The sequence below is a fragment of the Seriola dumerili genome, unplaced genomic scaffold, assembly GCF_002260705.1.
Source record: "Seriola dumerili isolate Sdu_G_001 unplaced genomic scaffold, Sdu_1.0 BDQW01001661.1, whole genome shotgun sequence".
NCBI classification, from domain to species: Eukaryota; Metazoa; Chordata; class Actinopteri; order Carangiformes; family Carangidae; genus Seriola; species Seriola dumerili.
In genome coordinates, this window is record NW_019175916.1 from 25,101 (window position 1) to 39,823 (window position 14,723).

The following is a 14,723-nucleotide window of genomic DNA, read 5'->3' on the forward strand; positions in this document are numbered from 1 at the left end:
TAAGTGATTGCAATGTAACTATTAAATTACACAGGAGCTGTGTCAGGGATTAAGGTTACTGTCGGTATGGATTTTTACTTCCCTTGACAGTTGTCGCTGTCATCTACAGACTGAGTAACACCAGTGAAGTGACAAGAGATTATAAAAAAACTGTTGACACGTGAAAACACAGACAGTGAAAGTCTAACACACAGTGCAGTAAGCGGTTGTGGCTCATGCAAAAGAGCGGAACAGTCATGCCTTAGACCACAGCCTGGTAAACAGGGGGATGCTGACAGGCAGTGAGTGCTGAGTGTGTTTGTCCAGCGTGCTGCAGCCAAAGAAACATAGGGGATCACATGGACACTGGCAGCTCGTGAGGACAAAACATAAACACAGGCCATAGGGAAAGTTCCAGTGCCATCAAGACAGCCTCATTTTCACTAATGGAAATGGTCTACATCAAATTCACTGGTATACAAAGTTTCAGTGGACAGCAAATGTATAAGTTTCAAATTATAAACACTATATTCACTGTCAATACATCTCACTACACATGAGTGAAGATCAAATGCTGGGACAGATCTTGGTAAAGATTCATCTTCTCACTAACAATTTCATCGGGCTGATATATACAAATACAAAATAGAGAGATGATCTGTGATACTGAACTATTTTCCAAGTGAGATAAAGTTAAGGAAAATACAGAGAAATATCTGAGCATTATTAAGCATATGCGCAAGTCTGGCTGAAGTTCATTCTATTTGTAGAATAATATGTTAATCATTACTGGTAATTTTTCAGGCCATGCTTTACCCTGTCATCGCTTTGTTAAAGGAACTGATATACAGTACATATAAACATGCAGATGTTCTCGCCAAACTGCAGACAAAAGGCTAAATGGTCCTTGTGAAGAGGTGACTGACATCCCTTGAATATCCAGTAAAGTGTGGGTGGGTGGCTCCCACAACTGTTCTATAATGAGAAACCAGCATGACACTTGGACCGGCTGTCCTGATTTTCTCACTCAGCAGCAGCTTCATCTTTTTGAAGAGCAACCAGAGAACCACCATCCTACTCATGGACTGCAGAAAAAAAAGGCGAAGTCCAAAATTTGAGCAAAATGTTTTTTAGTCTCACTAGCTGCATGGCTGTAGAGATGGCAATATCAGCCTGTTGGTCGGTCCACAAATTTGGTACAGACTGAAATATCTCAATAGCTATTGGTTAGCATAAAATTTTGTACAGACATTCACGATTCCCCGATGATATATTATACTGACTCTGGTCATCCCCTGACTCCTCTTTTAGCGCCACCATGAGGACAGAATTACAATTTATCAAGTGCTTTAATTTATGACCAACTACTTGCAAAACTGGTGGCATTCCCATCAGCGTCAGCTATACCTCATGTTTAGTGCTAATTGTTTTGGGGGTGTTTTGCCTTTTTTTATGCAACTTTTTCATGCAACTTAGGTTGCAACCAACAATTACTTTATCTTATTATTGATTAATCTGACAGAATCTAACAGTCAAGGAAATAGTGAAAATAACCTAGAAATAAAAATGTACTCAGGTTGTATGTGTGTGTATGTAAGTATCTTATCAGAATCAATCATAATTGCGATATGTGCTGTAATTAGTAAATTGTTATTGTCTAGTTACGCAAAAAAGCCATAAATATCTGCAGCTGTTTGAAGAAAACGGTTCCCCTTCACCAGCTGCTGAGATTTCTGCCTCTTGGAGCTCATATACGCTCTGTTATGCAACATAAACTCTACCGTTGTTCGTTTCAGATGTACCAGAAAACTGTCAGCAAATCCTTGGTCAGTTATAGATCTTGGCTGAAGTTATAGATGGCTTAATGTCCTCTTAAGCTGCACTAACTAGATTGACAGAAGCTGAAAGCCCTCTATTACATTCTGCAGTTCATGTTGCATATGTTCCTCTGACCATCCCTTGTCTCCATAGTCTGCCACAGGGACTGACAGGCCTAACAGGCTTTAAGGCATCATTAGGATGTGACTCGTCTCATGGTCGAACCCCTACAGTGCAGCTTTCTCAGGAAATAGAGCCATGTTTGCAAAAATGATAGCACTTAAGCTTCTATTGGCAGCTGCTGCGCCCCAGTAATTCAAAGACGCTGGGTGGGAACGGACCGTAAAACACACTCCCACTGCTCAGAAATATGAAATGCACTCACTTTGGGAGAGGCACAGTACTGGCGGAGTTCAGTAATAACTGGTGAGACAAAGTGTGCCTAAAGCTGCTCTAGAGGTGGGTGAAAAATTAGCCATCTTGAAATATAGATAGAATATTGACTTTTATCAAGCTGATAAGATGATATTTAGATAACCTTTCTTCTCTCTCTCTCTCTCTCCTTGCATTTGCACCACACTACTGCCTTTCATTAACTTTGAATCTTCTCCCTCCTGTAGTTTGTGCTTTTCCTCTCTGTCTTCTCTCTCCCTGTCCTCATTCTGCAGGTATCTCTGACTCTGGAGCTGCAGGATCTGGATCTGTCACTGCTTCTTAACACTCAGCATCATCATTATTATATCATGTTATTATCATTATTATCATAAATTGGTGCTGTTATCATTGCTGCTGATATTCTTTATTACACTCATTATTTTCATTATAATAACCATTCTGACAGTGCTTAAGTTGTTCCTGTTCTCTCTCTCTTCTCACTTTCTCCTCTCTCAGCCATTTCTCTCCTCTCAGCCCAACCGATTGAGGCAGACGGGCGCAGACTCTGAGTCTGGTTCTGTCGGAGGTTTCTTCCTGTTAAAAGGCAGTTTCTCCTCCCCACTGTCGCCATGGTGGGAGCTGTTGGGTTTCTCCCTGTAATAGTGTAAGGTCTTACCCTGTAAAGTGCCTTGAGGTAATAAACAGTGGGGTTTAAAAGTCTGAGACCACTTTCCCATTCACTTGAATGGCTCTATATGAATAAAATTGAAAAACTGAAATACACAAAGGTTCACACAATCTCTTAAATAACATTTCATATGGAAACCCCAGCTGAGAGAGTTGAATTATTTTCCAATTCCAGGCCATAAAAAAGCAGTTGCTCCTTGTGTTTATGAGCCCTATGTTTATGAAATAGCCATTGTTTATGTATGAAGCAAACCAAGCTGCAGGGAATACTATAAATAAAAAAAAGACTTTTATTTTATCCGTTAAAATGAATGGCTTTTCAGCTTGAACTGAATCTAAATTGATTCACTTGACAGGCTGGCAAAACAGAATTGTCTTAATAGAAGAAAATCAATGCGGATTTAAAATGGCTCCAAAAGGCAAAAAATCGCTCTAAGCCTCCCTCTGGTCTTTTTTAGCTCTGAAACAATCATCTAAACCTGACAAAACAAATGGCCTCTCCATTTGCAACACACCTAACATGGTGTTGTGGTAACCACCTTATCTCTGCAGTCCATGGGCCACTCACTGACAGCTCATTCCTCTTATTACAGAGCTCTTCAGCAACAAACCAAACTCTGGTAAAACTGGTGAGGACAGTAGAGAGTGATTTACTTTCCCTCTAATGCTGTCCATCCATCATCTGAATAAACCTGAATCAGAACCCAGCCCTGTTTAATTTTGATTGCCTTTAATTTTCCTCTGCAGGACAAAATCACCAGATACTGGTGTGGAATGACCACACAAATTATTCTTCCTTTTTGTCTGCTTTGGAAACAATACAGCCATTAAGAACAAGAAATTTTCTGTTAGCTGCTACACACTGGTCTTTCATTTGTTGCATCTACAAGTTACCACTTTAATGACAGTAATCGTATTACAACTGTGCATTACCCCGCTGGGATGATGCCACTTAGTCTTTGTTATCTCATTACTGAAATGCAGAACAACTCTTTCTTGGAGAGAAAAAGAAGAAAAAAGAAAGACAGAGAGAGAGAGAGAGAGAGAGAGAAAGAGGACATCCTGATATAAAGGGCCGAGGGGAACAGGAGAAATCAGCAGAAAACAATATTCTCCTAATACTTTGGCCCCAGTGAAATCACCTGTACCACAGAGAGTAGTGTGATTTAATACTGCAATATACCTGCTTTTTATTGCTCCATATTTCTTTACTTTGACAGCAGTAACAAGCTGGTGTTATTTCTACGAGGGGAAAAATTCAACTTCATCAAACGATTTAGTGCAATATGAGTGTATTTCGACATTATGTGAAATATGCGTTAGATGAGAAGCTAGAGACAACTCTCATATCTGTCAGTTAAATAGTCAACAGCTAGTTAGCTTAGCTTGGCATAAAGAAACAGGTAGCCTCACTCTGTCCAAAGGTAACAAAACGTGCCTAGCAGCAACTTTCCAGCTAACTGATTAACTCTTCATTTATTTAAATTAAGTAAGTATTAAGTATACACTTAATTTATTTAAACTAAGTGTTGAAATAAATGAGACATAAAGTGTTATTAAGTGAGCTTTGCAGGAGCTGGTAAGTTGTTGGGATTTTGTTACCATTGAACAGAGCCAGGCTAGCTGTTTCCGATCTTAATGCTAAGCTAAGATAACTGGCTGCTCGCTGCAGTTTCATATCAAGCACACAAAGATAAGAGTGATGTCAATCATCTCCTCTCATTCTCAGCGAGAACGCCAATAAGGATATTTCTATGGATGTTTCAAACTGTCAATCACTCTTTCTCTGTTCTTATTTTTCAGAAACTCAGTCAAAAGCACTTTTGTGAAAAGGAGTTATTTTGCACACTGCATTTCACTGACTAATGTAAAACAGTCATCTAATTTCCTCAGCGGCAAACACAGATGATTGAGCACTCTCTTCATTCTCTCATCAGTGGTTCCTCAATCTTTTCAGTATGTGAAATTCATGAAATGATGATCATACTGTACGGTAGCATGGGCTCTGATTGGGTTTAAAATAAGAGAGGAAGACAAGCAACTCAAATCTGAATGCAATATGTTTTGCGTCATTCAAAGCTGATGTGAAATGAGTTTTCAGATAAGGTTCTTCAAGAGGCTGCAATCAGTCGAAGAGCAGAAGCAACACTGCCGTCTCAGTTTGAATCAGCCTCTTATCAAAGTCTGAAGAGTTATGATGGTGAGTAGAGCATGGGCAAGTGCATAGGAAACTGTAAAGTCCTGAAAGTCTCTCTCTTTTCCCCTGTGAAAAACTGTCACTTTTATCTGGTGGAGTAATGAATTGCCTTCTCCAGCCATTACTTCTGCCCTGTTTTCTTTCCCAAAACGACCTGAACAGTGTAACTGAGAGTGGGACAAAGAAAAAAGCCTTTCTTCTTAAATCCATCTCGAGAATCAGGACACCACAGAGAGCGGTCACTCCCAAAATATATTCCACGGGTAATATCACAGGTCAGCATGACAGCACCCAGCAAATGATGAGCCCAGAGGACTGACACAGAGACAAAACTGGCCTCATCCCAATATGAGATCTATTATTCATTAGTACATCTCTTGACCAAGCAGGGTAATGTTTGCCAGCCCACGTTAGTGTGCATGTGTGTGTGTTTGTGCGTGTGGCTGGCCACACCTTCTCTGAAAGAGAAGCACAGATGGTAACGCCTGCTCCTGATCTGCTTAAGGCGGCATGGTGAAAGGTTGCCAAGGCCAGAAGGGAGCCACTCCAAAAAACAGGCTCACGCTACTGGGCTTATAGCGCGCAGTGCTATCTGTAATCTTACATTTTCAACAGTATGAAATGGAGCTCAAAGCTTTCCGTGCTCATCATATTCACTCCAAGGGAAATTGTTTGCAGTTATGATCGGAATAATAAGAGAGAGACAGATAAAGTCCCTTCTCACAAACTTCCTGCTGCATAGGCTGACTTTTCATTCATGTCTTCTATTCTCTGACATATGACAGGCTCTGTATCACACACTCTCCCCAACGCCACAACACATCCTGTTAATCAACCACATCCTCAACACACTCCCTTCCCTCCCACACCTCCATCCTCCCTCTCTCTATCTCTCTCTCTTGTCTGCTCTGAGTGCGGCAGAGGTCCTCTCCTTTGTTACAGTCACAGTGTGGGGGAGCTTGACAGCCTCATAACTCAACACCAGCTCATTAGGACGCAGCCACTCGCTGACAAAAGAGTGAGGAGGAAAAAAAACAAAACATGAATGCTCTAAACTTCATGGTACAAAGTGCTCTTCACGATATGTCACATGTAGCAACATGTGCGACAGTAGGATCCAGCTGTTGCTTCCCCAAATTAAAGATTACAGTGCTTGAGACTCCACCACTGCTCTGATTAGGATGCACCAGCAGCATCTTCACCTCTACTCTCGAATAAATTCAGAAGTGCTGACCCATAGTAGTGGATAATGACATTTAGAGGGTCCATGTCATTGTTAGCATGCTGATTTTGTCTCATAACAATGCACAGAGCAAAAAAAAAGAAAAAGAAAAAAAAAGGCCTTAAAAAAACAAAAAAGAAAACAGAAGTCACAAAAAGCAGAAAGAACATCTGCACTGCCACAAGCAATCTCTAAGTCCTTTGAGTGCAGATATATTTAGACATGGCATTGTTTTTCATTACCTTCCATTTATGAACAGGCAGAGATGAACTGGCTGAGTGAGAGGAGTTACCAGATCTCATGAGATTTACTTCATGCCTGAACTCTGGCAGCAACATCAGTAAAGCATTCCTAACTGACTGGGCAGCATGAATCCCTCTGTGTTGTAGTAGATCATAGCAGATAGACTAACAGATAGGCTAACTCAAACTGTCGTTTCCTTATAGTAACTGGGCTGGGGGGCCAAGACAAAGCTGCACTGAATTTCCATCTCTGACAAGCTTGTGTTTTTTGTGGTTTGACAGCCAGTCATGCTCTATTTGTGCAGTGTTTTGTTAAGCTGTGGTGTAAACATCACCCACAGATCTTCGAGGTTGAGGTTTGTTGTCCTAATTTAGAGAGGATTGAGAGATATGTATAACCCCCATAGGGAGCTTTTCACTTTATGATCAGAAACTCAATTTTTTACTTTCTTGACTAAATCATCAAACAAAAATTTGCACTGGACTTACACTGTGAGTGAAAAGTGTGAAGAATATTTGAAAATGTATTTTTATTTTCATTCATGCAGCAACGATGAAATGATGAACGCTGTAAGCCACTAACAAGGCTAAACACTAAGGCCATGCTAGCAGCTCTGTGAGGCTGTACTTTGGAACAGCGGTGCTTTGGGCTAAATACTGCTTTAATCAGCATGCTGCTGATGCTAGTGACAATGCTAACATGCTGATGTTTAGATGGTTATATTTACCATGTTCACCATCTTGGTTTAGCCTGTTAGCATGCTAACAATTAGCACTTTACGGTAAGTAAAGTAAGGTACAGCTGAAGGTGATGGGAACACTTTTCCAGTAATAGCTTACAGTCATTTAAAATTCTCCTCTTGCGACCATGAATATCTGTAGCAAATTTCACAGCAATCCACTCCCATAGTTAGATACTCCTAAAGGAAATGTCAGGGATTACTAAAGTCATTAAGATTCATCCTCTGGGGACCATGAATGCCTGCAAATAAATTTCATGGCATTCCACTAAATAGTTGCTGGGATATTTCAGTCTGGACACTGCCATCCCTAGAGCCATGGCTAAAAATACTAGAAGGCAGCACTAACCATACATCATACGTTATGTAAAAACACACACAGTCTGTAGAACATAATCCTAAATGCACGTCCAGGAATGCCAAAGTTGGGAGTATCGCAACTAACATAGATTTTAAGGGGCACAACTTTGTCATTTCTGACTATGTTACACACTGCTCTGGTTTTTAATCAGTTTGATTGAAACTGACAGAGCTGCAAATGAACAGAACTCCCTGCTGTGAAAACAAGCAGAGATAACATATCGTTGATCCGGTGCAGACTGAAACAAAACTGCCTTCTACACAATTTGTACAGAGGGGCCACTGTTCAAAATCTGATAATCACAGCTAATTAGGTAACATCAGGACACAGCCCCAAAACCATAACTTTACGCGCTATAATATAACTGATCTGTAAATGAATATGTAGAAATACATTTGGAGGTTTAGACAGGCATAGATAAATGCTAGTCAGAGATAGAATAATGGTGCTTTCACTCAAGTATGTATCTGTAATTGATTAACATTAACAAAGTTTCATAAGATTGGACTATAATTTTATTGCGGTGTAATTGTTTATTGTAAATATGGCAATTACAATTATGTCTGATTTACAAACATTTGTCCAGATAGGAAAAAAAACATCAATGATAATATTATTTCAAGACTAAAAGTCTACATTATTTAAACACATCAGAGCTTCCATCCTTTAAGATGGTTAAGATTTTGAATAATTTAGTCCCACAAACCAAGAGAATGACCACGGGTGCACGGAGGAGTTCAGCAGGAACATGTCTTTGCTCATGGAGTGCGCTATTGTTTTTAAGTTAAAAGTATCTGCTAGTTCCGTCGTCGTTAAAATTTCATGCTGGCATCTGGCAGTCTCTGAGGGAGTCAGAAAATCAGCCCTGTAGCCTCCTTCAGGTTCTCTGGTTCCTGGATGAGGCTGACAACAAGAGCAGCACTCTGCCATTAAATGAAAACACAGAGTATTGGAAAACAATCGGACAAACAAAACTACGTAATATAAAAAAGGTACTAATGATTTTATTCACTTAATACAAGTGAAACTCTAATATCATCATTTGTTATTTTGTCCTTTCTACTACATGTGAAAAAAAAAGCTCTTGGCTCTTTTTACAAAATGTTTTCAAATTAAACTTTAAATGTAAGAAAATGCAAATAGGATCCAGAACTAATTTCTGTATTGTACACCTAAAACCACATATAGCTGTTTATATATAAAGATACATTAATAATTTATAGAGGTCTACTGCTCATGCAAAAAGAGGCCACACCTGCCACATGCACAGCTGCTCTGCTGGTCCTATTTATCCACTTCCTGTATTATTCACCTGCTGGTTATTAGCTATTCAAAAAAGTATTTCTTATTTTCAGTACAGGCCCAGGAGCAACACAGCACACATTACTGCACATATGTATCAATACATCATTGAGGTGACACTGGATGCAAGTGACTTAAACTTTTGTATTTACAGCTCTAATGTGTAGACTCAGCACAAAGATACATGATTGATTAATACACTGAATGTAACAGATTACAGGTTGTGCACATTTATATAAAGATTCATCTTAACGCCACGGGAAAAACTGAAATTACCGTGGAGGTGACCTCCTGCAGTGCAATGCCCCACTGCTGTTTTAACTACATGGCTTACACAGACACAGATGTTTCTCTTTCCTGCTGCTGCATTCCACAAATTGCATTGATTCCTCTCCCTCACAGTCCCTCTCTGTTTGACTGCAATCACTGATTTGGGTGTGATAGGAACGAAAAAAACGCTGCAAGAGCTGCAAGAGCTGCAAGAGCTGCAAGAGCTGCAAGAGTGACAAACTGACCACCAAACAAACCTCAGTCCTATGTTCAACTCCCAAAAGAGCTGAGACGGCACTGTGCAAGTCGTCAAATTACAGCTCCTCTTTACGTAGGCCATAGTAATATTTTACCAAACAAAAACAGCTATGACTCAACCAGCTCTTTTTAGGATTACCATAGACATATGACTGGAAAGCTTTGGCACAGGCCCCATATTCAGTATGAAAATCACTGTTATTATGTGTGTATTATAGATGCTGAGCTCAAACCCTGATTAAATCTGTGCTCACTATCACACACACCTACATCCACTCAGCATGAGAGATGCAGCCACTCAGAAAGGCACATTATTCATAGTTTTGGCCTCTGACTAGGTTATACTGATAGCTTCCCCTGCTGTGCCAGATACCCACAGTATATTAGGATTATATGGTAGACAGAAGACAAACCCTCCATAACTTGTCTTCACTTGTCTAGAGCAATAAGGCAAGGGGGCTCAGAGTTACCATGGAGACTGAAAGGATCTACTGGTGTTTATTGTCTGAATCACATGTACTGATTATACCTGAGCAAGAATACAAGCTTTTAACTCAGGGTTTAAAGTTTTTACTGTTGGCTTGTATCACTTGTGAGCACTGAGGAGATTTTACAGCACTCTGTGTAATGAAAGGTTTCAGTGACATGAAGCTTCCAAAAACATGAAAACTGAACTTTAAAAGCACTTGACGTACTCAATTGACACGATCCTGTTCATTCCCTGAAGGAATGACACGTCTTGCTTTTGTCGCTGTAAAATATAAAAAAACAACTATCTTTAAAAAAAAAAAAAAAAAAAAAAAAGCACTCACCTTGACAGTTACAGATGTGATTTCCAGGCTATGAAGGTGGAGAGCTTAGAAACCAGTCGGTCAGTGCACAGATATTTGCGCAAAGGAGAGAACACAGCCGGTGAAATAACCCTCAAATGACAGCCTGAACCCAGCAGCCTGCCTACTCCAGTCTGACATGCACACACACGCACCAGCCGCACTCTCTCAGCTCGCTCTGAACACCATCAGTTTCTCCACCGCTGCGTGGAGGGAGGGGAGGGGGGTGGAGGTGGTGGTGGTGGTGGTTGCGTGAATGGCTGAAGCCAACTCCAATTAAAATGCAGAACAGAAGCTCTGCGTCACCTGACAGGGGCGGGGTTTGTGTCATTGACAGCATCCTTTCCGTGACGCCCACCCCCCACCCCCCCCACCCCCAGGAAAGCAAGGACAAACAGTGAACACACAGTCGTACTCATCACTTTGCAAGTGAGTCATTTAATTACAGAGGCTATTAATTACTGTGTGATTGCAAATTTATTTTAATCTTACTTAAATTTATCCATTCGTAAATAACAAGTGGAATTATTGTTATATGTTTTACTACCTATATAGGAGGTAAAAATTATGTGGAAATCACCAAAATGACAAGAGGCAAGAACTGAACTTAGAATGATTTGGTGGGTAAAATGATGATATGTCGCCACCTGCTGGACAAATAACTCAATCACAGATTTTCAGTTGTTTCTCATGGCATAATAGTAATACTAAAATAAATGTAATCAAAAAAATTGCATCTTCTGCTAAAGCAATTCTGAAATAAAAAGATGAGCATTGGCCTGATGACTAAGCAGGTTGAAACATATGACCTTGAACATATAATTTTCCCAAAAATGCAGGTTTGTTCAGCAAAAACAAAAAACAACAACAACAACAACAACAACAACAACAACAACAACTACTGTTATCTGGGTTGCCCTTTAGAAGCTGCCTCATTAGAAATAACCTCACAACTTGAGACTGTGTCTGCAGTATTCAGTAGGAAAATTGCATTAGTCCATTTTGCTGTGTGGGCCATTATTATAGGATTTTTTTCTCTGAGAGTCTGAATGAGAGGCTGTTACATCACTCAAGGTTGCAGGCTTGCCGCTCAAGGACTTACTGTCACAAAAAAACCTTTTCACAGCGAGTCGGCCTGACTGCAACAGATTACGTGTGAGAAGGCATTTTGTCCTTTCACACTGGCGATGGTTACTGCAGCACCTACAACACAGAGAGGCAGATTCCATAACACAGGCAACACAATGCTCTGTGGTGAACTCTTGTCACATTTTTTTGGGGAAAAAAAAAAAATCAGCTGCATACAAATGTTCTTCATTGTAAAATTAGAAAGGTTACAGTACAGACCACAGTTTTCCTCTGTGCAGCATTATGAATTTACATCTGCAGAATATTCCTTCTGTGTGAACTATGAAGACTTTGAATGTTCTTTCTTTTATTTTACTCTTGCAATCAGCTATGGCTTATGGGAGCCTTATATAAGTCCATTATTGTATAATACATCCTGAGCTCTAATGAATATTGCAAACGAAATGTGGGAAAGCAAATTAACAATGTTTGCAATCTGTTGGCTGTTTACTTACAAAATACTGAGCAAGTACTGAGTTAAATAGGCAGTATGGAAAAGTTGTTAAGGAGAAACATTGAATCACAGACTTAAGCTCCAACTACTTTATTGTGAGCATATGAGAAATCTTACAACCTTTATGGTGAGTCAGTATCTTGCATTTTCAGTATTTTTATAGCCGTAATATTTAAAAAAAAAAATATATATATATATCAGTGTTTATATGAATTATACTCAAATCTGCCAAAAATTCAAAATGAAAAATTCAAACTTTTACTTCTTCCTCTTGTATTTTAGGCAGATGAGATGCTTGGATCCTGTGAGTGAAAGAACATAACTTTTTCTTTATTTTTCCTTTTTTATTTTGTCGTCTTAATTTGACCATTCCAATTTTAGCAACCTGATTTTTTAAAATCTGAATTTGACAGAATTTCAGCAATCTGATGTAGCTTTTCTAAATGTCAGACACTTACATTTTCTATGAGTATTTGTGAATCCTAAAACAAAAAAATTATGTTTTTGGAACTTAATCTTTAAATGACATGGAACTTTAAAAGGGGGGAAATCAAAGCACATAAACTCGGATTAGATGATTTACAATATTTCAGAAATAGTTTAAATTTCAACATTAACTATTAGGTACTGGTAAAATTGTATAAATAAGTATTCAAATTCTACTATTTTCTTTCATAAATGTTGAAATGTATATTCATGAAGTCATCCACGGAGGTAGTAGCAGTTGATCCCATAGAAGTCGTGTTTTTTCCCTGTAACTACATTGTCCCTCAGGTTCACAGCAGCACGTGTGATGGAGCTGTTGAAGTTGCGATGGGCTTCTGACTTACTGAATGAATTTTGAAGGTCCAGGAGACTGAGAGCTGAATTTTCTCTACCCATTGTCCCCACTCTGTCCACTGGGTGAATACCAGGGAGGACTGGAGGCCTTGGCAGGATGCAGGGGTTGGAGATAATGTGTGACAGCTCTCTGACCCTTGCTAGTTTATCCTGCTCTAAAGCAGCCCTTGATAATAACTCAGTATTTGAGTCAATACCCACCTGGTTTTTGGCTACAGCTGACTGAGTGTGACTAGATGAATTTCCTCCAACTTTAAAATACTGCTTTTTGCCGCTTGGTTCATCACAGAGCTCGATCAGGCTTTTCTCTCCCTGGGAAAGTGGGCGGTTGTGCAGGTCAAGAGGTCGCTCTGTGTCTGCCATCCAGGCAGTGCTAGCCTCTTGGCTGCTCTGTGACATGGATAATTGCATGAGACTATCATCAAATTGGACTGTGCTGGCTTCTCTCTTCTTGTCCTCATGTGCAGAGCTTTTGCGCTCAGTTTGTTGTTTGTGTGAGACCTCCTGGGACAGCTCAGCTCTCTGTGCCTCTGTGGAGCCAGTGCTGTTCTTTGATTGACTATAGCCCTTTGGATTTAAATCTGCCTCATTATGCTTTGCTGTGATCTCTTGTGGCCCATGTTGGTTTATAGTAACTGTAGCAGTGCCTTGCTTTGGAGGTGAAGATGGATTTAGGTGTTCAGCAGCAGTGGGACTACAGGTGCTCCTCCCCACACAGCTTTCCTGTCTTCTTCTACATCCTTGTTTTGGTTTAGAGTGAACAAGCACAGAATAAGACCTTTCTCTCTGTGGGGAAAAGAGTTAATTAGGATTAGTGCTGCACACTGTAAATGTTACTGTAAAAGGCTGTTTGCAAGTATTTTTTTTACCAGTGGTGCAATATGTGAATTCATCCCAGCATGATCACTCATTTTCTCCTTAAAGTAATTTATCTTCAAAGGATTTGCTGGCCCAGATCCTTAAAAAATATCAAATATTAATACCAGATTATTGATTATTGACCTCAAAATCACACAAATCCAATCACTGGACTATTTATGACTTTGTGAAATGGTTCTTCACACTAGCCTTCATAACTTCTAACACCAAACTATACTGTAAACTTGCATGTGCTTTTTCAGCTTCCTGCTAATAATATAAACGGTATTTAGGCCTCATTACCTGTGTAGTGCATTTGGTAAGATGTGACCCAGTGTATCCTCTCCAAATTTTTCAACATGTTGCTTGTCCACTCTGATGATGAGAAATCCCAGTCACAAGGTTTAGGGTTGGGCAGCACTGTCTTTGGAGGATTGGGGTGCAACACATGGTTTTCTCCCTTCAGTGGGTTTGTGTGCTGGAGGAAATTGTTGTAAGGGAAAACTATGTAGTAGTTAACTGCAATGACAATGTGAAGAATGTGAAGAATGTTTAGCTGCTCTTGGTGAGATTGAAGCGCAAATGGCACTAATCAAAATCAGAAGGTCTCTACCTCACCACAAATGTTTATTGAAATACAAGCATGCTCTTGCCACTGCTCTCTAAGTTAATCAGTAACAATAAACACCATCCTATCAACCCTCCTAGACCAAATGGAAAGCAAATTCGGGGGCTGACCTGGCCTCACCTGGCTAAAGCCCTACTTATCTGACAGAACACAGTGTGTCTCCTAGAATAATTGACATATTCTGATCTGAAATATGGAGTACCCCAGGGCTCTGCTCTTGGCCCTCTGCCTGTATGTGCCTTAGGGCTGACCACTCTTCTGAAATTATGAAGTTAGGGGTCTCCTTGTCTGCTGTGAAAAGCTGTCTTGAAATTTTCTGCTCCTAAATTCATAAAACTCTCAACAAATATGTGATTTCCATAGTCTGACAGCCAAGAATCTGTGTGTCACGTTCGATCCTACCCTCTCCTTCAACTAGCAAATTAAAGACATCGCCAAGGCTGCTTTTTTTCACCTATGTAACATAGCTAAGATTTGGTCTTTTCTGTCCATAACAGATGCTAAAATCCTAATTCATGCCTTTGTTTCATCCAG

General features: G+C 39.9%; 1 protein-coding gene across 2 annotated transcripts in view; it reads right to left on the bottom strand.

Annotated features, from left to right (window-relative positions):
• Positions 1–10,431, bottom strand: part of LOC111238775 (oxysterol-binding protein-related protein 3-like) — a 30,347-nt gene extending 19,916 nt beyond the window's left edge. For both annotated transcript variants that reach the window (XM_022768452.1, XM_022768451.1), the window contains exon 1: positions 10,264–10,431. The gene's annotated coding sequence lies outside the window, so the exon portion shown is untranslated. The remainder of the gene's footprint in view (positions 1–10,263) is intronic.
• Positions 10,432–14,723: the final 4,292 nt, after the last annotated feature.